A 22,132-nucleotide genomic window follows, 5' to 3' on the forward strand; every position below is an offset into this window, starting at 1 on the left:
ACTGTGTCTGAGGAAAGGGCTTTGGCCAGCTTTTTTCTTTAGACACATGAATGTAATTTGGGGTGAAAGTTTTAGAACGCTTTGTCACTGTGACTAGTCCTGTGTCTGTCAGGCAAGGGTTAGAAATGATAATTTTGGAACATTCTGCCCCAACTTGTGGTGTGGCTATAACTATATCACTTAAGTCTTTTCCTTCTTTCTTGTTTCTGTTTGAGCCCCTTGACAAATCTTTGAGCATGTTATTTTAATATGAAGTCATCAGACCGAGCATGGGTACAATTATTATTTTTCTGCTGTTACAGTATATGAGGGCCTACTGTGGCCAAGTGTTGTTTTGACTGGATTTCTACAGGAAACTGTGCCAGAGTCATGGCTTGTTGGACATGACTGTAGGAATTCCACCAGAACTTCCAGTGGAATCCCCCAGCTGGTTAAAGGTTAAGGAACCTCAGTCAAGCTGCCAAACCCTGGTACTTAACAGCAGAAATGTTTAAGATTCTTTTTCTTCTGTTCTTTTCTGCTTTTAAATAAACTTTAGCTTAGCAAAAGTCCATGACAGCCTGGAAGGTTTGTGCAGACAGAAGGTAGTGAGCAAATGGAATTATGTGCAGAAAAGCTTTAATCCCTGCATCCCTTATAGATGAACATCTGCTTGAATTACAGGCTGTACATAAATTGTGCATGTGCTTGTTTTTGTCACAGCTCCTTCCCCTCCACCCTCTTATCCCCACATCTTATGCTATACAATGCAAAAAAACACCACCACCACCAATAAAAAAAAAAAAAAAAACTAATTAGTACTTCCAGCCCCCCCCATTAGTGAAACTTGATATGTTTACTAAAAAAATAATTACGACATTCCATTCATAAATCTTTAGCAATGTCAGCATTATACTGATGGAATTATGATGTCCCAGTACAAATTGTCTGACCTGCTTTATGTTCCCCAGCACATAATTAAGGTGGCGGTGTGTTAAAGGAAGTAATTTTGTTCAAAGCTTTAGCACCAGCCGTGCAATGTCTTTTGCTCGTATTACTAACAGTTACCAGTCAATGCAAGGAACTGCACCATGTTTGGCTCTGAGACTGGGCGTATCCATGCAGCTCTGAGCACAAGGCTCTGAGCAACAAATGCAAAATTAAAAATAATCTTCTGTGCAGTGCAACTCCAGCCTTTCTCAAATGTTCTGCAGTGACTTCCAGATGCAACTCATATTTGCAAAATTTCCTTGCTTGTTAGGTTGCAGGATTTCATGGAGGCTAAAAAAAAAAAAAAAAGTATAATTGCTAACAAGATAAACACAATTTCATATATTTATATATTTTCTTTAACTTTGTGAAGTACTCAGGATTGGGTAGATCATAAGGAAATTGCTACTGATAGTTTAATTTAGGACTTGAAATACCTAATACCTTGAAGACTGTAAAATTGTCCCTTGACTTCACTGGGCTTTACAGCATACCCATTATGAGGACTACTCATTAGAAAAACTGCTGTTCCCTTTTCTTTATTTTCTCTGACACATCAAAGGAAGTGATAAAGATGACAATTGTAGAATCAGAAAAATAACTGCAGTGCTAAGGATTAATAATAGTATTAATAAGGCTCGTTATAAATTGCAGTGGTTTCAATGACTTTTTTTTTTTTTTTGGTTTAAAATTTTCTACACAGGTTATGTCTTTAAGCAGCCATAAATTCTATCTCTGTTTGTAATTCAAAATTTTACACACTCAAAATCCTACTACAGTCAGCATGCAGTATAATATTTACATTTTTTAAAAGGAAGAATAGTTGTGTATCTTGTAGCCTATGCTCACATTTGAGCATGGTTAAAATTTTCCCCTTAGAGTCAGGAAGAGAACTTTAGTGTGCGATATGCTTTAAATTGTCTTTCTAGCTAGCCACTCATTATCTAGCCTGACTGTGTGCTCCCATGGCATTGTATATATGGAGTCTGCCAGGTTATTTGTATGTAGCATCCTCAGTAGAGCTTTAAAATATATTTTGATGTAATTCTGTTTCTTATGCATTCAAACAGACAATAGTAGTAACCAAAATACACATTTTAAAACTATTTCCTTGCTCTAGTGATGTACGATACTGGTATTTCTGCTCTGTTCTCCAAACAAAACCACACAGACTAAAAGAGCATGGTGCTTCTTTGAAACCTGTATTGTTCATTTCAGCTGATCAGAATGATAGAAGCATTTCATTGCACTATGTTTTTGTACTAGTGACAAACCTACAACTAGGGTTCCTAACTGAATCACGCACCTAAATTTGTAGAAACTAATTTTTGAAAATTCGGGATTTTAGTCATCTTATACCAATGTTCACCTGTGTTTTGAAATCTGTTGCATCTGAGGTCTGGGAAATACATCCTAAGGCAGATTGCCTTGTGAGGCCAAACTTAGCTGCTACGCTTTCATGTAAAATATTAATTGCTGAATAATTTCCATGCAAATACACTAGCAATTATTAATTGCATTGCAATTACTTGGCTGTTTATAGCCTGTAAATTGAAGCATGGGATGTATGTAAATATCTTGACTATAGCGGGAAATAGAAAGACACTGCTTAGTAATAAAAACTGTCTTACTCAATTAGCAGAATGTTACATATCCTATTTCCTTCTAAACACCGTAGGGTATCCTAAACATTCACAGGACTGGTGTTGACTAAGCAGTCTTTAGCATTGCATATTACAATAAGCCTTTCACTTAAAATTGCCATTTTAAAGGAAATAGAAGAAAAAAAAAATACCGGGCATAAGTAGGGTTGTGACTAAGCTACTTGAAAATCAAAGCTGAACAAAAAAGAAAAAAAAATCAGTGCAACATTTATTTCTGAACAAAGAAGTTTCAGAGTGGCTGAAACTATTTGACAAATACTCTGAGTAGAAACAAAACTGACAAAAACGTTTCAACACAATGTTGAAATGCTTCATTTTGAAAATGTCAAAATGCACTGTTTTGACGTTTCAAAATGTTTTGGTTTTATGCATTGTAATGGAAGGCAAGGAAATAAAAGGCTAAATTCACAAAACTACTTGAGGGCAGTGTCCTCCTTTACCAAGTAAATGTTATGAGATGCCTTGGCTCAGGCGTATCTCAGGCTGCCTACCTTCCAGGGGAGTGCTGTCACCCTTCCACGAGATGATGTGTGCTCTGATTCTCCTCTGGTTGGTGGTGATCCACTGTCCGTGGTCAAGTTGTACATCACTGAACAGAAAAGGGATCATTCTCATATTCCAGTACTTTGAATGAACTAGAAATTTATAATTCTGCCCATGCAGGGAATGAGGCAAACTCAGAACTTTAAGCAAAGACTTTGATGTCTCAAGAAACTGTACTAGCAGTTAAGCATCAGCTACTTTGGGGTGAAACATCTTTAGTTTTCTCCTTTGTATGGATTATTCAAAAGTTATTTGCTGAAGGAAATTGAACTCATAAGCTATATTTGGACAATAATACTTTGGTATCTAATCGTTTTTCCCTGCTTTATTGTTTTCTCAAATTAAACATTCTTTTTGAGAAGTTTTATTTATTTATTTATTTATTTATTTATCCCCCTCCCCACAACCCTCTTTTTAACTAGTCATCTGATAAACAAAAACTAAACAGAATTTTCACATTCCTTCTCCAGTTGATTAAATCTTCAAAAATAATGATGTAACGAGTGATGGAAGAGTGATGACTAGAATATGTCACAAATCAGAATTTAGTTTTGGATATTTTAGGTTAATATTTCAATAGGTGTAAATCAGCATATCTCCATTCATGTCACTAAGGTGTGCTGTTTTATATTTAGCAGTGGATTGACTCACTGTATTTTTTATTTTATTAGGTAAATTACAAATAGGTGTGCTAATGGTTTTGCTTTTTTTCATACTAATTTTAGTAAGTCCTTACATGTTGTTATGCATCTGTTTATCTAAAGACACATAACTAGTTTTGTTAACTTAAATGACATAGTCATAAACATAAAGCAAGTCCTGCTATAAGTTTCTGGAAGACTGAGATCTAGGATTATATGTCTGGTACACTGAGAAATAATGATACCTTTGCTGTATATGTATTTGTGCATGTGTTTTGTGTATCTGAGTGCATGCACATGTATAGTGTTAAAAACCATCAATTCTGTTCTTTCCACCTCACAACTGAACAAGACACAAAAATGCAAATTTAGCTTTAAGAAATTACATTAGTCTCTGTTCAAACAAAAGTATAAACTTTTCATGTCATTAGTCACTATGGGCATAAGGAAACAGTTATACAAATCTTATTTATCTTTTTTTTTCATTTTTTTTGTTCTCTTCTACAACTGCATAAGAAATAGAGCCAAAACTGCACAGAGCAATATTAGATGGACTTTATTAAAAAGGGGGAGTATACATATGTAGCAGATGATTTCATAATGTCAATCTGCCATGTCCTCCCATTCTCTCCTAAACTCCCCCAATGCAAGGCACGTTATCATGACACTGTTATGAAAACAGAGAGAGCACATTTATTTTCCAAGATGTTCTTCAAGAGCTTCATAAGGTTACTTCATAAAATGTCAAACTGTGTTCTTTGCCTTTTCTTCTGAAAAAAAGTGTAAAATACAACTAAATCTCAATTATCATGGTACATAAGGCCATGAAGAACAAGACTATCCACTTAAATAGTGTTAAGAGACCTAAACCCCCTGTTTTCAGCCCCATTGGTGATAACATTGTATGTATGCCTGATTGAAGTTTAAATATGTGGTTCAGATGAAGCTAAAAATAGGCTTTTCTGAATCAGGACCTCTTAACTGCTCTTCCAAAGTCCAGTAAATTTGGAATACTTTGGATTGCTTTTGCTATAATTTGCTTTAAATACTTTTTTTTGTGTGTTTGTGTATGTGGAAAACTGTTTTTCTATTCAGTCCAAAGCATGTAATATGAGACCTTTACATACTGAGATAGTCTTGTTAAATTATCACAGAATCACAGAATCACAGAATCACAGAATTTCTAGGTTGGAAGAGACCTCAAGATCATCGAGTCCAACCTCTGACCTAACACTAACAGTCCCCACTAAACCATATCCCTAAGCTCTACATCTAAACGTCTTTTGAAGACTTCCAGGGATGGTGACTCCACCACTTCCCTGGGCAGCCTGTTCTAATGAATATATCTCCCATTACAAGGGTAAACAATTAAAGCACAGGCTCTGAGCTCTTTCTACAGTGCAAACAGGAACCCAGATTTAAGGGCAAGAAGATGTAGGTTATTATCTCTGAGGAATGTCACAGGAATTAAGACCTTCTCAAACATCCCTAGATGTGCCTTTTGAGCCTGGATTGTGCTGTAGTTTTGTGTCCCACTTCTATAATGCTAATGAATAATTTAATTTAATCTGTAGGATAGGTACATATGTATCCAAGGCATACGTCATGGATCATTTCTTAAGCTACAGTAGTGTCTTAGCAGCATAAATATATAAAATTAATGAGTAATCAGTCTAATAAAAACAAATAGGGTACTCCTGCTGATCCTGATTTGAAGTCTTGCTGGCATAATTTTCATATCCAGGTGTTTTGATAGAAATTGAGAGATTTATACAGTAAATGATTTCATAGTTTTTTCTTCTTTGACTAAGCACATTTATGCGTGAGAAGTTAATTTATGTGCATAACAAGTCTACACATACTGAAATACTTTTTGTATATAAAATAAAATGCCTCTTTAAGACATGAAGTCAAGCCTGTAATTCCAGTACAAATCACTCTGTTCAACTCAGGATTTTAGTAATTGCAAATATGCGGAAATATATAAGCCAATTATGAGAGTTTTATGACAGAAGATAACTTATGATTCCTGGTAATAATTTTAATTTAAATGTACCTAGTTTTCACAGAATTTCTAGGTTGGAAGAGACCTCAAGATCATCGAGTCCAACCTCTGACCTAACGCTAACAGTCCCCACTAAACCATATCTCTAAGCTCTACATCTAAACGTCTTTTGAAGACTTCCAGGGATGGTGACTCCACCACTTCCCTGGGCAGCCTGTTCCAATGCCTCACAACCCTTTCAGTAAAGAAGTTCTTCCTAACATCTAACCTAAAACTCCCCTGGCTCAACTTAAGCCCATTCCCCCTCATCCTGTCACCAGGCACGTGGGAGAACAGACCAACCCCCACCTCGCTACAGCCTCCCTTGAGGTACCTATAGAGAGCGATAAGGTCGCCCCTGAGCCTCCTCTTCTCCAGGCTGAACAAGCCCAGCTCCCTCAGCCACTCCTCGTAGGACTTGTTCTCCAGGCTCCTCACCAGCTTTGTCGCCCTTCTCTGCACCCGCTCAAGCACCTCGATGTCCTTCTTGTAGCGAGGGGCCCAAAGTTCTTTGCTAATGATTCAATTATTGCTTTTAAGTGAATTTTCTGGTAAACTTTTTATATTGTACTTTAGAATACCATGTGATGAAATCAGTAGTACTGTTGAAATTAGGTTATATGTAGAGGAGCATGGTATTATGTTCCTAGTATTTCTTCTTCCACTTGAGAATTTAATGTATTAAATTAAACAGAAGTCAGAAATGCAAATATATGGGGTTTTGTAGCTTCAAAACATAATATAAAATAAACAGGTGGTTCAGTAAAGACTTTCACTTTACTGCATAATGTTTATGAATAAGATCTGATTTTTCATATCCTGATTGCATCAAAGTGCTGTTTATTCCATAAGTGACTAAGTATTGTTGGTATATTAGCTCTTAGTGTTACAAAGCCCACCTACACCAGTGGAAAGATTTCTGGGAACTCCAAAACAACTCTTAAATTGGCAGAAGTAGCCAACCACATGCCATTGGCAGTAATGTTCACCCACATGAGATTTCAGACTTTATTTTAGGGGGACGTTTGGAATTGATGCATGTTCCTTACGGACACAGGCCATAGTCTGCTTTTGGTATGCGGTAGTTCATGAATGAGCATTACCTGAAAATGCAGAAACAGAGCTCAATTTCAGCTGTGATATAGCTGTGTCCTTGAGAAATACAAATGTCTTGATGCTCAGGGCTTTTCAAGTGTGTTTTCCATGGATCTTTGTGAATTATCTGCCGTTGGCCATTGCCAACTGTTGCATGCAAATGAATTCAGCCAAACTAGTGTAGGCAGCATGCTTGTGAGGAACCTGTCCCTGGTTGTTGTTGCCAGCCTTGAGCCAGCCCTTCCTGATGTGCTTGGTGTAAGATGGGAGCGCCCAGGCTGATGTTTGTAGGGCACCAGGCTGTGACTCGCTGACTTAAAAACGTTGCAGGGTGGGCCACTTTTCATCTGTCAAAGGGCACTGATGAGTTGGTGCTGCAACTTCTCCCCTTTTCTCAGTGTCCAAGCTTGGGAATATTCAGTAAGAGTTTAGTATGTTTATGCTTAACCTTAGGCCACTGAAGCAACACATCAACAGGAGGCCAAGAGCAACCATATGTCACAAATCTGCACTTCTAAGGCAAAAGCACAGATAAAACAGGCAAGACATTGAACTTTTTATGGGCCATTAATGTTTAGTTTTAATCCATTTCAGTTCAATATCTTCTATTGATTTTTCTGCATATAGAAAGGAATTATATTTTTATGTGACATAAAATATAAAGCTTCCAAGAACTTCTAGGATCTTGTGGATGAATTTGAAAGTGTAACAATCAGCAAGCTGACTTCTTGTGCTTCTGCTCTTTTTTTTTTTTCTTACATATTCCAGAAAAAAAAAAAAACCTACATACCACACGTGCATGGGAAAATATTAGATGAGGTTCTTCGGTCTGTGATCTTCAAGGAATGCAGCTGATGAGCATGGGTCTCTGGCAGAAAAATCTCTGCAGCTTGTTGTAGCTTAGTGAACAATTTTGAAGTGGCAAGTGCCTGCTTAAACATCTTTCAGATATTCTTTTCTCTCTTTATAGGAGAGTTCTGAGATGCATAAGCAATGTGGGACTTTCACAGTTCCTGTCTATCTGCTCTCAGGATTTGTCAGTAAGTCATTGTCCACAGCCTCTGATTCTGCAGTTTTTGGATAAGCTTCAGTCCTGTTCCCCCCCTCCTCTCTTATCCAGGTGCAGAATTTATATACAACCTCCTAGCCTTTGGGCAGGAATGCTCCCTGGTGAGCTATCCTGACACTATAGTACATCCTGCCCTGAGTTTTAACATCGCTAGAGACACTTTTTTTTCCCCAAAGGAAATAATGACTTGCAGTAACACAGCTTGTTGTGAGATCTTGTTGGAAATCCAAACATGTGGCAATTTACGAGTGTCAGCAGATTTTTTTAGACTTGTGTGGCAATACGTGCTGTGCATTAGATGTTGGAATCTGACCCTTCGGCTTTGCCACAGTGGTGTCCCAGGAAAACCATGTAGAGTTGCCTCTGCTCTCTTTTCTATTTACTTTCTTTCCCCTAATACAGTTTTAACTACAATATAGTTTACCTATAAAGCCATCTATATATGTACTGCCTGTAGATAGTTTTTCAGGAGCTGAAATCCTGCCTAATGCCTTTTATTTTATCTGATCAATCAATCAGTTTTGCTCTGTATTTTAATTTAATATTTTTTTTTGGGGGGGGGGGGATACAACTCATGTTTTGCTTTTATGGAATTCTTTACTATGAATTAGAGGTTTAAATAATTAAGTAAAAGTCTGAGGAAGGTCAAAAAATTATTTTCTCTCTCTCCCACAATCTTGTAATAATTAGTATTTTTCAACAAGAAGTGATTTTATTTTTTTTTCCCTACTAAAGCTGAAACCCAGATTGCAAAATCTAGTTTGAATACCTGTGTTCTGCCTGAGTGGAACCGACAGCAATAGCAATCTCAGACTGTTTCATGACAAAACAGTCTTTGCATTCATCCTTGAAAAAATGAAACAGGGTTTCTGGTTATTACTATTAAGAACAGCATAAATAAATCTGAACACACTGCTGTGCAATGTTCAAGTACAAAATAATCTTGTTACAGGCTGCCTTGTCTGAAACTTGGGCTTGGCATGTTTAGCATGTTTTACAACATCAGTTTCTGTTACAGCTGTTGGCACTAGCCTGCAACATGATTGAGAGATTTTGATGACCTCAGCTTCTGCAGTTTATTAAGTCATCCAAACAAATAAAGAGGCTCTGTCAAGTAGCTCACTCCCAACATCTGCCCTACCTGTATATTGTTATGGTCTAGTATAATTGTAGTGTGAATTTTAAGTGTCTGTGAGGGAGGAGAGGAAGCTACTATTGCACAGCTAAAAGGAAAGAGAAAAAGACAGGAGGAGGCTACCATCTCTACTGAATACACAGGGAATGGCTAGGAGAGCAATCCCTCAGTGGCCTCTGTTGAGAGAGGACTAGTAGGGTTAGGACAAATATGATAAAGGACAAAACTTGAAAACTCAAAAACTTTATTGTTTTTCCAAATTAGATAAAACTCTTTGGCTCTTATATGGGAATCTATGTGGTATGGTGGTAGAACTGACAGTTTAAGCTGGGTTGAAATGCAAGAGAAAACATTTTTTCCACTGGTATTTCAAAACATCTGTTCAGGCAAGTAGACTTTGGCACAATGGGAAAAGGAGGATACCGAAACAACATTAAGGAACTCTAGGGATCCCCAAAACCCTATTAAAGCAGACGTCAGTAAGATTTACCACACTGGAAAGCCTGTACCAGTTTCCATTCCCCCACCCGTGTGTTGCCTGGAAGTGGCTGTTTGTGGCTGTACCGCACTGCGGTGAGCCCTGCGCCTGGCTGTCAGGCCTGGCTCTGCCACGTGAAATTGGACAGTGCGCCCGTGGGCAGGAAAGTAATTGGAAACTAAATGCTCCTCCTTTCTTTTTCCTTAGGAAACTCTAACATAGCCCATAATGCCTTTTAGATGCTAGTACAAACCAACACTGATGTTTTCAGAAAGAAAGTACCTGAAGTCATCAGCAAGAACATAAAGCCTATGGAGAGTCTGTACATCTGGGTGGAGGCAAAAGCCAGGTGGTACTTGTTATGGCCTCTAACTTCGTGTGGCAATCCGTGGAACCACACATTGTGTACATGGGAATTGTGTTCACAATATCATATCTACCTTAGAGAAGGTTCAGCTGGCTTGGTCTATTTAATGTTGGCTCTAGGAGACTATGTGTCATCCTGGCAAGTATAGAAAGGACTGGATTCTACAGGTGTAAGCTGTGGCTAGAGCTGAGTCTTAGGTAAGACCTTGGCCTCCCTGTGCCATACCTCAGAGGTCATCCAAGGACTTTGCATTTTTGTGTGCTTAAATCCAAATAGATGGTCTTGAATGAGCAACCTCTGACTTTGTGCTTCAGTACCAGACTTCACAACACAGTGAAGACTTGTGAGACTGGAATAGGTCACATTCTAGAGAACGTGTGTGAAAATGTGGCCAGCTATTTTTTTACGGAGCAGAAGGGAGGGTCAGAGTATTCTGAGTCATGACGTGAAAAGCTCTATTTACTCTTAGCTTAGGAATTCCGTATGTAGTAGTTAGGACTATCCTGTTACCATCAAGAAAATGTTGGCACGGGCCACTAAAACGACAGTCTGCTTGGCTAGATCTCAGTCTGGGGGAGTTTGCAATGATGCCAGCAACTCAGAAGTGCATCAGAAATTGTTGCAGACAAAGTATTGAAAAGCAATGTGTAAACAGTGAGTGAATACATGAGTAAATGAGAATGAAGTTGTTGACAGCTGTCCTTCTGCGGAAGCAGGAAAATGCGTGTGCTAAAATGCAGCTAGAAGCAGAACTCATTTATTTACTGCATCAGTGAGTATCCAGCTTTCAGAAGTAAAGCTGATGATTTTCAAATCTACCTGCAAAATGTCTGCTTAAGATTCCTCAAGAAAAACCCTTAAAAAAAAAAAAAAAAAAAAAAAAAAGCAGTCCTTCCAGTCAATATTTTTCTTGTGGTTTTAAGTCAGGTCCTGGTCAGAAGCTAATGGGATTTATTTTCCTTTGACTTCCAGTGTCTTTGAATCCAGTCTTTAACCTACACAAATTCATGAAAAGCTGGGAAGCATGTTTATTCTCAAAGTGAACCAGTCTTGGAGACACTTCACTTTTTCTTCTAAGGCTGCCCTTTTCTGTTTGGAATAAAGGTGTGGGCAATAGGCCATGTTTCAGTGTCTGAGACCATCTGCCAACACAAACGGAAAAAAAAATTAATTATGAATGGTGTCTTCCCATGCTAATCATTTATTGTAAAGGAGTTTTTCAGCTTGTTTGTAATGGCTGTAGCCTAAGGGTGCACACTGTATAAATTGCCTGATTACAGGATACAGAACACTTCTTAATAGGCCTCCGATGATTAGGAGAGGGGAAAGAAATTTAAAAGGCCATTTCCCTTTAGGTATGCAAATGGATTGCAGAACAATAGCTGAAGATATGATAAACCATGATAAAACATATCCTTTTTTCTTTTACCTTAAATTATGTACTAGGCAAGTAGCAAGCTTCATTACATGTGTCAGCCAAGATGTGAATTGTTTCATAATTGAAACAATGCCATTGCCAGATAGTTCATGTTAGATCTCAAGATAAACTACCAGTTTTCGTGTCCTCGAGCAATTTGGGCTTTGCTGCCTAAATCTGTCTTAGCAATAGTTACATTACAACCTTGGTTTAATTTAACTCTGCCTACTTTAGCCTCTTCAAGCAGCCTGTTCAACTAGTAATGATCAAATTTGTTGTTTTCATATACAGTCTCCTCTAGAGTCATACTTGAGATGTCTGCATCTCCTAAACAGCTAGGATTTTACTGCCCATTAGAAAGTTGCTCAGTGTCTTTAAACAATTAAGTGAACAGGGGGAGACCCATCCTAGTACACTGTCACCCTTCTATTAGATGTATATGAACTCTATATTTCCCATGCATTCACACATATACACATCTGTGCAGGTCAAGCATCTGCTATTTCCTGCGAGCCTGAATATTTTGGGGAGACACAAATTCATGTTTCCTGGTACCAGTGTAACTTGACTGTCTTAATAGTCAAAATCAGCTCCTAGGGAATTGAAAGGTGAGAGGTGATAGATAATATTGCCTTTACCAATTGCTCTTCAATGGCAAATAGGGCTCCTTGGAGTCTAAATCACTACAGAAGTCAGTCAGAAGTGGGCGCTTAACAACTATAACCTTTTGAAAATTACCCTCTGATGAAGCAAGGTCTTCACACCACATGGCAAAGCGTGGTGGAGGTAGCTAACACAACCTCTCAAGTGCTAACAGTAGGGCAGCCCAAAGTGAGCTTTCCCCTGCAACATCTGACTGAAGGGGTGGTTCTGACAGCCACATTGCTGTGTTGCCAGTGTTCAGCAGGCAGGAGGCTGAAAATCACCAGATAGGGTTTAAAATGATGAGATTTTTTTTTTTAAACTATGAACCTTTTGAAATCCTTTTGTTCTAATATATAAGTATAAAAGCTTAAGTACTTAAGATTTTCCTTACAGGTGTGATGTGTCAAGGGTAGCAGGGATTAGAACCTCAAGTCTTTTCAAGTCTCAGAACCTCTGGGTTGTTTTTTTCTTTGTATTTTTTTTTTTTTTTAATGATAAAATCTAGAATTCAGTACAACAGCACAGAAACAGACGGTAAGTCTGCAAGCTGAGCCAGGAAACTTGTGAGTGCAGAAAGCACTGACCTACGCTTTGCAATCATGTGAAGCTCAGCTGCACATGAGAAAGTGATGTTTTAGTGTGTCTCCCAAAATAAATCAAGATTCAGGAAGTGATCAGGCCTAAATTTTTCGGGAAAAACAAACAAACAAACAAACAAACAAAAAAAAAAAACAATATTTTGTTTCCTATATGATAAGTAACCAAAGAAGGAAGTAAAAAATTCCCTGAGTCTGTGAGCTCTACGGCCTACTTTCTGACAATGTAGTCACTCTTACTTTCTCATCCTAGTCTTTCTGCAGAGGAGAAAGGTATTTGCAGATACACCTTCCACGTCAAGCCATATCCTCTGATCCAAGCTCAGTGTTAAGTACAGGACTGTTCTTCCTACTGTTTGTGGGCTGTGGTGGTTATAACAGATTGCCCTGGTCAGGTAAGGCTGCCAAGTCTGCCTGTAGCTCCTTGCAGTAGGCAGTTATTCTCTCAATCAGCTGCAAGGCAGAAAAAGGTTGGGGGGGAGGGTAAGGGAGAATTTTATGATACAGTCATCTGGGGCTTCCAAGAGCTGTAAATTGGCATTTAGCGTGATATTGCTGTTTTTTCATTTATTTCACCAAGAACAAGGGAAACAGCACTTTGAATGTAGTACTAATGAATAAATAATGCACTCATGTGAAAGCTGGTGTTGGAGAGAGAAATATATCCAGTACTTTTTAGTGGCCCTGAAGTTCCATTAATGTGCAGAGTCAGCGACACGAGCCATGCAGAGGCACACATGGAACTGGTATTGCCCTGCCTCCTAACCGAATCAGCAGGGAGCCAAGGGCATGGTGTTTCTTCCATGCCTGTGTTATGTGCCCAGGCTCCTCATGCACTGGTGAATGCTCTGCACTTAAAGGAGGTGGAGAAAAAAGAATGTTAGGTTAAGTATTGATTGAATCTGTAATTCCTTTTATTTAGCATCTACCCACTGCATGCCTGCAGACTTGGGCTTGGTTGCACCCTGTGAGGTCCTTGGCCTTCTGAAAAAGCACAGTGAGAGATTATTGGTCTCTCTGTGGAAGCCCTAACCACTTCTTTCAGTGCTCTGTGACTGTTTGGTCTGCTTGATGAACTTCTCAAAGTTAGTTCTTGTCCATACGGTTGTCAACCAACAGTGCAGTGACATGCAGACTCTGTATTAGACGAAACACTACTCGGTCCTTTAAGACTGGCTACAGCTTCAACCAGGCATTGGTAAGGCTGAACAAGAGGGTAAAGCAGTGTGAGACAGTAGATGATTGTGAATAGTTGATGTATTGCCATTTATTGCTTTCCAGTATTTTCTATTTCTATTTCTAGCTGAAATGGAAACCATACAGTCTTTTGAAGACTGTTTTTTCTTTATTTCATATCTAGCTAGTCTGCTTGCAAAGCAGAAATAGCACCAATGCACTTACCTTTTTCTTACAATTAAAAAGAAACTGCAGGATGGGAAAGGACAGCATTTAGAGGTAGGTGGAGCTGCGGAAAGCATGAGGCGATCCTGATCCATTGGGATTGTTTGTGATATTTGATATGTTTATCACAAGAGATGTCAAGAGGTTTCAAAATATTGAAACCTCTCTACAGGAATTTTAAATCTTGCCTAGACCAACATCATAGATAATCAGAGAGCAAATCACTTTAAAGTTATCTGTTCCCCTAATAATTTCTCATTACTTCCCTCTGTGTTTCTCTTTGCAGTGTTTTCTAAACAGTCACCCCATGTGCAATTGTGTAGACTCCCTTCCAACTGTCCCTTAATTACCCAGTAGATCCTTTCTGCGGAGTTTCTCCCATAGTCCAATTAAGGCAAGAAATAACTATATTTTTTTTGTCTTTTACTTTTCCCAAACCACTGATGCTGATTACTTTTCACAATTGTTAACAAATAGGGTGAAAATTTATGTCATGTGCATCATTGCTGTCTTTCTGACATACCTTGCTAGTAGAATTTGTAAAGGAGAAAAGGCTGTGAGGTGATCCCTTTGAGTACTTGTGCTGTTTTGGAAGAGGAGTACCTTCCACAAATTCAAGTTAGTTGAATATCCCCTCTCTTCTTCTGTGGATTATAAATTCTTGTTGAATACTGAGATAGGTCAGCATGGGATCACACCAGTTAAAGATTGTTTCTTTTAGAAATGAAGAAATCAGCAAGCCATATATAACATGCATTTTAGGATTAGTCCTGCTTGGCAGGTCACCTGCTGGAATCAGTGGTTCTGTATGGATGCAGGCATTTCAGTGATCTCTGCCATCATTCAGACATGAAAAATTATTTTAGAATAGATAGGTAATAGACTGTTAATTTTTCTAACATGAATATTTGCAGTTAGCATCAACAAATACATTTCATTTCATTTGATGTTTGTGTTTTTCCTTGTTCTTAACTATTAGATAGATGAAAAGCTTTGAATCCAGTTTGAAATATGGTATTATATATCCTACATTAGGTATCTTTGAAATAGCATGTGTGGGTGTTTATGACATTTTTGAAGATTGATGATTGACAGTTACTCCCATAAAAAGTAGTAATATGAAGAATCACTTGTTCCAAGAATATTGAGAACATTCCTTACTTTGATTTCTATTCCTTCATTTCTGAAAGCTGAAAAACAGTTCTGTTTTTTAAGAATAGGAAAATATGAACAAAAAGATACTCCATTAGGCTAATCTACAGTTTTTTATTTGACTGCACAATCTAAAAGACCAGCTCATATTCTGCATCCTAACATCACACAGAGTATTTTTTCAGGTCTTGTTCACTGTAAAGTCAATATTGCATGGACCTTATTATTCCACAAAACCCAAGAAAGTCAAAGCAGCTAGAGAAACAATGTGAGGAAAACAGTGATTTTGTGAGGCAATACCTTCCACAATGGAAAAACAGCAAAAGACAGTGTTATCAGAAGTGAAAAACAGCTTTAGCCTTTTATAACACTTTTCTCCATACCTGGGATAAATGTCAAAACAGTCAGAAGCATTTTGGACTCTAAGAAAGCCACACTGCCAGTGATGCTGCCTGATAGTCACTCCTCTCTCTGCTTTAGCAGGCAGCAATTTAAGCAAAGTTAAATCCTGGATGATTTTCCTCTCCCCTTCTTTTTTTTGGCATGATCAACCCTCTGTTTCTGCTCTGATCACTATATGTGATGAGACAAATTATCTTATTCTGGCAATACTGCTTTAGATTGATTGGAATCTTAAAATGATTTTACATTAGTTTAATTTTCAGCTTTGTGGCAACAGTTTCACACACACAGTTTGTCATTTTGGAAGGTTTCAGATTTATAGACTGGGAGAATCTTGGAGGACTGTCTAAAGGATCAAAGCAAAAATTAATGATGATGGGTGCCTTAGATAATTTTTGTTATCCATTCCAGGCTTTTTACAGGTGAAATGAGTTTTTGTCATAAAATTAAAATTTCAGTCTCTCTAATGTTTAGACTAAGACTTTTTGTTTATTTCTCAAGTTTCCAGTGGATTCAGCTGGCCTTGATACAAAGCAGTTGTAAATTTTATCTTGTATGTTCCAGGTCACTTCTTGCTATAGATGGCTTTTATTAGCTGGTGTTAAACCATATGATTAAAAAGTAACAAAAATGCTAATTTAATTGTTCTAATACATTTAAAAAGTTCCTTTCTTGGGAGCTTTTCTGTCATAAAGTAACCATAACCATCAGCATTTCACTTAAATGACATTGTTCAGCATTGCTGATACTGAAGGAGGATACTCTTGGAGGAGGATTGGTTTGTGATAGTACAGGATTAGGGGACAGGGTATTTTGGTGTGTGAGTATATAACAAAGCTATACCTATCTGCGTATTATTTCTGTTCAGCACATGAACAAATGAGTTATATAGCTGGTACAGATATGCATAGCTCCCTCAAACTTCCTTACAGCAGTTGTGAATCTGGGCAAGCCCACAGATTTCATGCTTTCACAGTTACCTTCCAACTCTAAAAGATAACACCTTTCTGTGTACACTTCACTGGCCTGTCTCTATAGCAGTGATGCAGGGTGTAGTAACTGAAAAAAGTGCCATTTTAGCACTTTCACAGACCAGATTTTGAAAAATCAAACCAGATTCCAGGGCTTGAGAACTATTTTATCCAGGAAGAGAAGTGAAATATAAGATCTACTTTGCATATCTGTGTTTCTAAACTTAATATTTTTGTGTTCAAAATGGTGGGAGGAATAGTACAGCAAATGATGTTATTTTTAAGGCTTGGTAAGTCATATTTCTCAGTTGTCTTGGGCATACATACTTGTTAATTAGAAGGAAATTCTATAAAAGTTCCTCACATTAGCATGAAAATAGCATACAGACTGGGCAGAAATGTAATACTTCTAGTCTTTCTTTTTTTCAAAAAAAAAAAAAAAAGCAATTGCACATCTTGCAATCTTCAACCCCTTGTGCTCAGTAGATGAAATAAAATGAAATATATATTTCACAGTTACCAGTACTGTAGATGGTATTTTGTGAACAGCAAAATACTACAACTTCTGCTTGCTCCTACATGATAGCTTTGTGTGTTTTAATAGAAAAAAAATACAGAAATCTGTTGAAAGATTGGTAAGTAACTTGTGAAAAGAGTTAACTGGCATACTCTGTAGCGTCTTTTGTCCCCTGTCATAGTATGAATCATGCAGCAAGCCTGAAGCAACGTATCACATGTAGCATAGATCTTTACATTCCGGTAGAGTGACAAACATGGTATTTTATAGTGCTTTGGAAGAGTGGTGATGCTGGAATAAGTAGGAGTAAGAAGTACACTAGAGTTATAAAATCTCTTTTACAATGAAGCTTAAAAAGAAATCAGCTAGAGAAATTTATTTTGTGTCTGTTCAGTGCTTGAGAGAAGGGAAACAAAGATGCTTGCCATTTCAGATCCTCTAGTGTGACTGTAATTTCCCGACAAGTGTGGACAGGAGGGCATAATCTAATCTTGTTTCTGTGTTTGAAAACTGGGGGCTTCTTAGGTTTACTGGGGTCATTTTGGATATATTTTTGCAAAGCAATGCCAGTGTATGCTTTCCTCTTGGAAAGGTTGTTCACTGATGAGGTTCAAGCTCTCAATTTTTTTCCCATCTGGTTCTGTGACCTGTTTGTGCATTTACTGACATAAGACACCTCAAAACACAGCCAAAAGTTGGCAGGAAAAGGATAACCTTAGATACAATTCCACTACTACTTATGTAGCACAGCTGATTTAAGAGGCTGTTGCCAACATCACATCTCCCCCTGCCAACAATTCACAACAGCCTTTGAACCCAGATCATTTCACTGACCTACTTTACAGCATGGCATGGCTTCATAAACACTGGGTGTGGTATAACTCGGAATGAAAGAAATTGTAGAGGAGATGGGAACTGAACTAAGGTGTTCTGACACTCATCCTGTTTGGAATTTGATTAGAAATGAAGTGTATTGCTGATGCAGATCTAGAATCTATTTTATTCAGTGGTGAAGTCAACTTTGGCAGTTCGCTGGCTCCTGGGCCACAGACCCCACCTTTGCTGCACTGCTACAGCTTTTTGTAAGGCTACTTCTGTAGGTTTCAGCACAGCAAAGAGGATTAACTGCAGCTCAGAAACAGAAACGAACAGTCAGAGCCGAGAAGGAAAGACAAGAACTTCTATGCCATACTGTCAGAGCAAAATGTCAGGTAATTACACCTTGAGCAACACCAAGATTGCATTTGGCTGATTCTTAAGACAACAGATATCTTTGAACTTGTTTCTCAACCATCTCTCGCTTCTAAAGGGCAAGTTTATTGGCAGATTCACTAATAAATTTAAACAGCTTTTCTGCAGTTTTATAGATTAGCCATAACTATAGGGGAACAATGACCTGAACCACTGTCCAAGTGTGTGTTTTTTGTGGATCATGTTTGTGTGAACAGAAACAGAAAAATACTTGTGAGAAAGATAAAGAAGAGATACAGTTGGAAGGTCTCCAGGGGAACTTTGAAGCTTTGCACATGGGAGCAGTGTTACCAATGCACATAAGCTATACTCAGAGTTGTTTGAGGGTTTTGATTTTGTGGGGTAAGGGTTCAGGGGGGGTTTTGCTAAGAAGGTTCCAGTTCAGTCGTGTACCTTGCTGTTAATACCTTTGTGCTAACATATCTTGCAACTGTTTTCTCTAAAATAAGAGAACCAAATCCTACAGTCTCATAGAATTCAGAAGACACAACTGGTATCTTTCAATGGCTGTTATGATTTTTAAAGAAATGAAGCATTTTTCCTTCCTTCTGGCTAGAATGTTCTTGCATCTACATGTATAAGTAACTCAGAAACTGTACCAAATGATTTTGGGGGAACTGTTCTTTTTTCATTCAAAGTGTGTGTATATATATATGCATTGTTGTACCTTGGCTTTCAAGCATCATGTGTTTGTTTAAAAGAAAAGGGACACACACCTTGAAAGTCAGTTGTCAAACAAAGTGCTTGAATTCCAGCTGAGCAGGATTCCCAAAAGAGCAATCGTTGCCAGTTCGTATTATGGAAAAGCCTAATACCTACATGCTGTTCTGTGGAGCCTTGTCCATGCACTTTAGCAGCCTGAATTAATTCTCATGTTAGAGTCAATCAGCTTGAAAGTTTTCCTGAAGGCAGGTGTTTCAAAGTGCATGCAGTTTTAATGAAAAGCGAAGATAGCTGTTCTCAAGCATGTTGGCCTAGAAAAAGAATTTCCCAGAGGTTGCTGTAGATATACCAACCCATTAACAGTTAAATAAGTAAGATTCTCTCCGGTGTCAGGCACGTCTGGTAAATCAGTTTTGCAAAGGCAAGAAGCTTGTCTCTCTTCTTAGATCTCTTTTCCTCTTTGTCTGATGCTGTTGTGCAGGCCCAATACTAAAACATTATACTTTGTGGTTTTGTTGTGGCACCATTTATCATTTTGGTTTTATCATGTTTTTCATTGACTCTTTGTTCTCAGTGAGTGTTGGTTCTTATTGTGATGGATTTGGTCATCTTCATTAAGAAATTAGGAAAGGATTTTTGTGGGTTTAGACTGCCATCATAAAATGAGTTTTCACATCCTCAAAGCTTGGTGTACATGAGACAAAGGTTCACTGACACTGAATATTAGCATCTGTATTGTGCTTGTTTAGCTAAGACAGCAAAGAGGAAAAGTTGTTTAAGAGGGGTAAGCTATATAGGGACAGACTGTTCATAAACTTTGCTTTTATTTACGTAGATAATAACTTCACACAATGAATTTGTTTCAGTCAATATAAACAGTTTTCAAAAATTGTTCTAAGAATATCCATGTAAGGTGAGTTTGGGTGTAGATGTGGACAAATAAGTATCTCTAGCGTGCCATGTATATTCTAAGATTAATAGGAGAATCTTTCAGTGTGGTCTGATTGCATCATCAATGCACCCTCCCTATTGAGGCGACTTGCTTTTGCAGCTGTTTGATATAAATTCCTCGCATATGTCTTAGTCCAGTTGGTTTATTTTTATAAACAATAAATAGCCCTACATTCCTGCAGTGTTTCCCTTCCCTTGGACAATCTCATGGAGCCATTTGCCATGAGGACGGTGGCTGAGATTAGTGGCGTTTGCACAGATGGCGGCCATCATTTTGGAAATCTCATAAATAGTGGAACACGTGGACTTTTTCCTCCCCCTTCAACATGATCACAATAGATTATCGGGGCCTACAAATCACTACCAGATGATATTAAGTTGCTTTGATAACGCTCTGGGTCCCTTCCGGTGTGATATTTTTCTTCATTAGAAAGGATAGCTCAAGCACACCAAATCCTCTTACTCTTTTCTCAAAATTTATAGATCTCAGTCTCTAAACTAATTGTTAGTTGCACAGCATGCCTTAAGCTGTGCCCAGACAGAGCAATTACATCCCCCGGCCCTGATTAAAGGCACAGAGGAAACAGAAGTGCAAAGAAAATGAAACACTCTTGGCTGTTTGGGCAGGATGTCATTGCTGTTGTTTGCCTTTTTTGACATTTGTTGATAAAAGTGAGAAAGGAGGTCAGTTATCCATCACTGACCCTTGTTCAAAGCCAAAGATGTGACAGGCTTGTCTCAGGCTACTGGCTCCGTTTATGAAATTATAAACAAAAAGGGGTTTCTAGGCCAATGTGCTCCTTTTCTAATAGCACCACAAGAATTTCTTCATTTTCCCCTCCTAAATTATATTGCTTTCTATGTCTTCTAAACTCATTTACTTCCCTGTGTATAACTAAAAACACGAAATGGCTTTGTTCGTGAATGACCAGAGCTGTACTGTCATATAAGCTCTGCAAGTTACATGGAACAAGGGGAAAGGGACATGCAGATGTTTCTGCAGATTCAGGCATTTCTCACTGAATGTTTCTCACCTGTAAACTGCAGCTTTCTAAAAGATGTGTTTTCCTTTTGTGATTTACAGTAACTTCACAGCTGACTATTCCTACACTTTTAACAGTCAAGATCAAGTTTTTCACAGAACAATGGGAAAGCTTTATTTGCTTTCACTCTACGCCTTTCTGAAATCAACATGTTTAGCTCCTCAAATCTGAAGCAGAAGCACTTATTTTTAAAGTACTCAAGTGGCTTAAAAATAAATCATATATGAGCATTTAAAACACAGATGACGGAGAGCTACAACTTTCTTACATTAAATCTAAGCTTATGTTTTCAGTGACATCTCCGATAATGTTCCCAGTCTACTGGGAGTTATCTATTTCCTAAAGTACTTTGTGTAGAAAAGGCATGGTATGCTGTGTTGTATTTTAAATATTTTAGCCAGACTACCAGAGACTTCACACGTTGAAGTTTAACCGGTTTCTCTACTTGCTTTACATGATACACTAACATGGGCTGCTTCGTAGTAAGCAAGGAGTTGTACAGAGGATCAAACCCATAATTTCATGGTATCTAAAAGGAGACAGAAACAAAGAGCTTAATTTTTTTTTTTTTTTTGAAAATAATAATAGATTTATGCCCTTATTTTTTTCACTTCTTCATACTCTGTTTTTTCTTGTTTTAAGACACAGAGGGATTTTCTATTAAATGACCACACCCAGTCCCTAGTGGTTTAAAATGTCCGAGAAACTCAGATGTACGTGATAATTCATAAGTATAGTGGTAGCTGTTGCTCTCCTTTGTGTCACCTGCACTGTGGCTGAACAGAAGAGAAATTTCCAGCACTCACTGTCTCTTAAAATGTCCAAACTTCAAAGAAGTTCAGTGAGCTTGAAATGATATCAGGAAGTAGATCAGACCAAACCTGCACCGGGTGCATCTATGGTTTCCCCAGTTTTGAGCTTTTAAGTGGATTTAGTTTCAGATATTCTGTATGTGGAAACTGTACACTTGATAAACCTAGAGCTCACTCCCCCATCAGCCTTGGGTCCCATGGACAGTTTTATTATATTGCTGTTGAAGGCTGACTGATCTGGTATTAGAATAATACAGTAAACAAATGGCAAGTCATAAATTCAGGCTTCACACTTTGAAGTCTTTG

This window comes from Netta rufina (assembly GCF_964035555.1).
Source record: "Netta rufina genome assembly, chromosome: 13".
Lineage (NCBI taxonomy): Eukaryota > Metazoa > Chordata > Aves > Anseriformes > Anatidae > Netta > Netta rufina.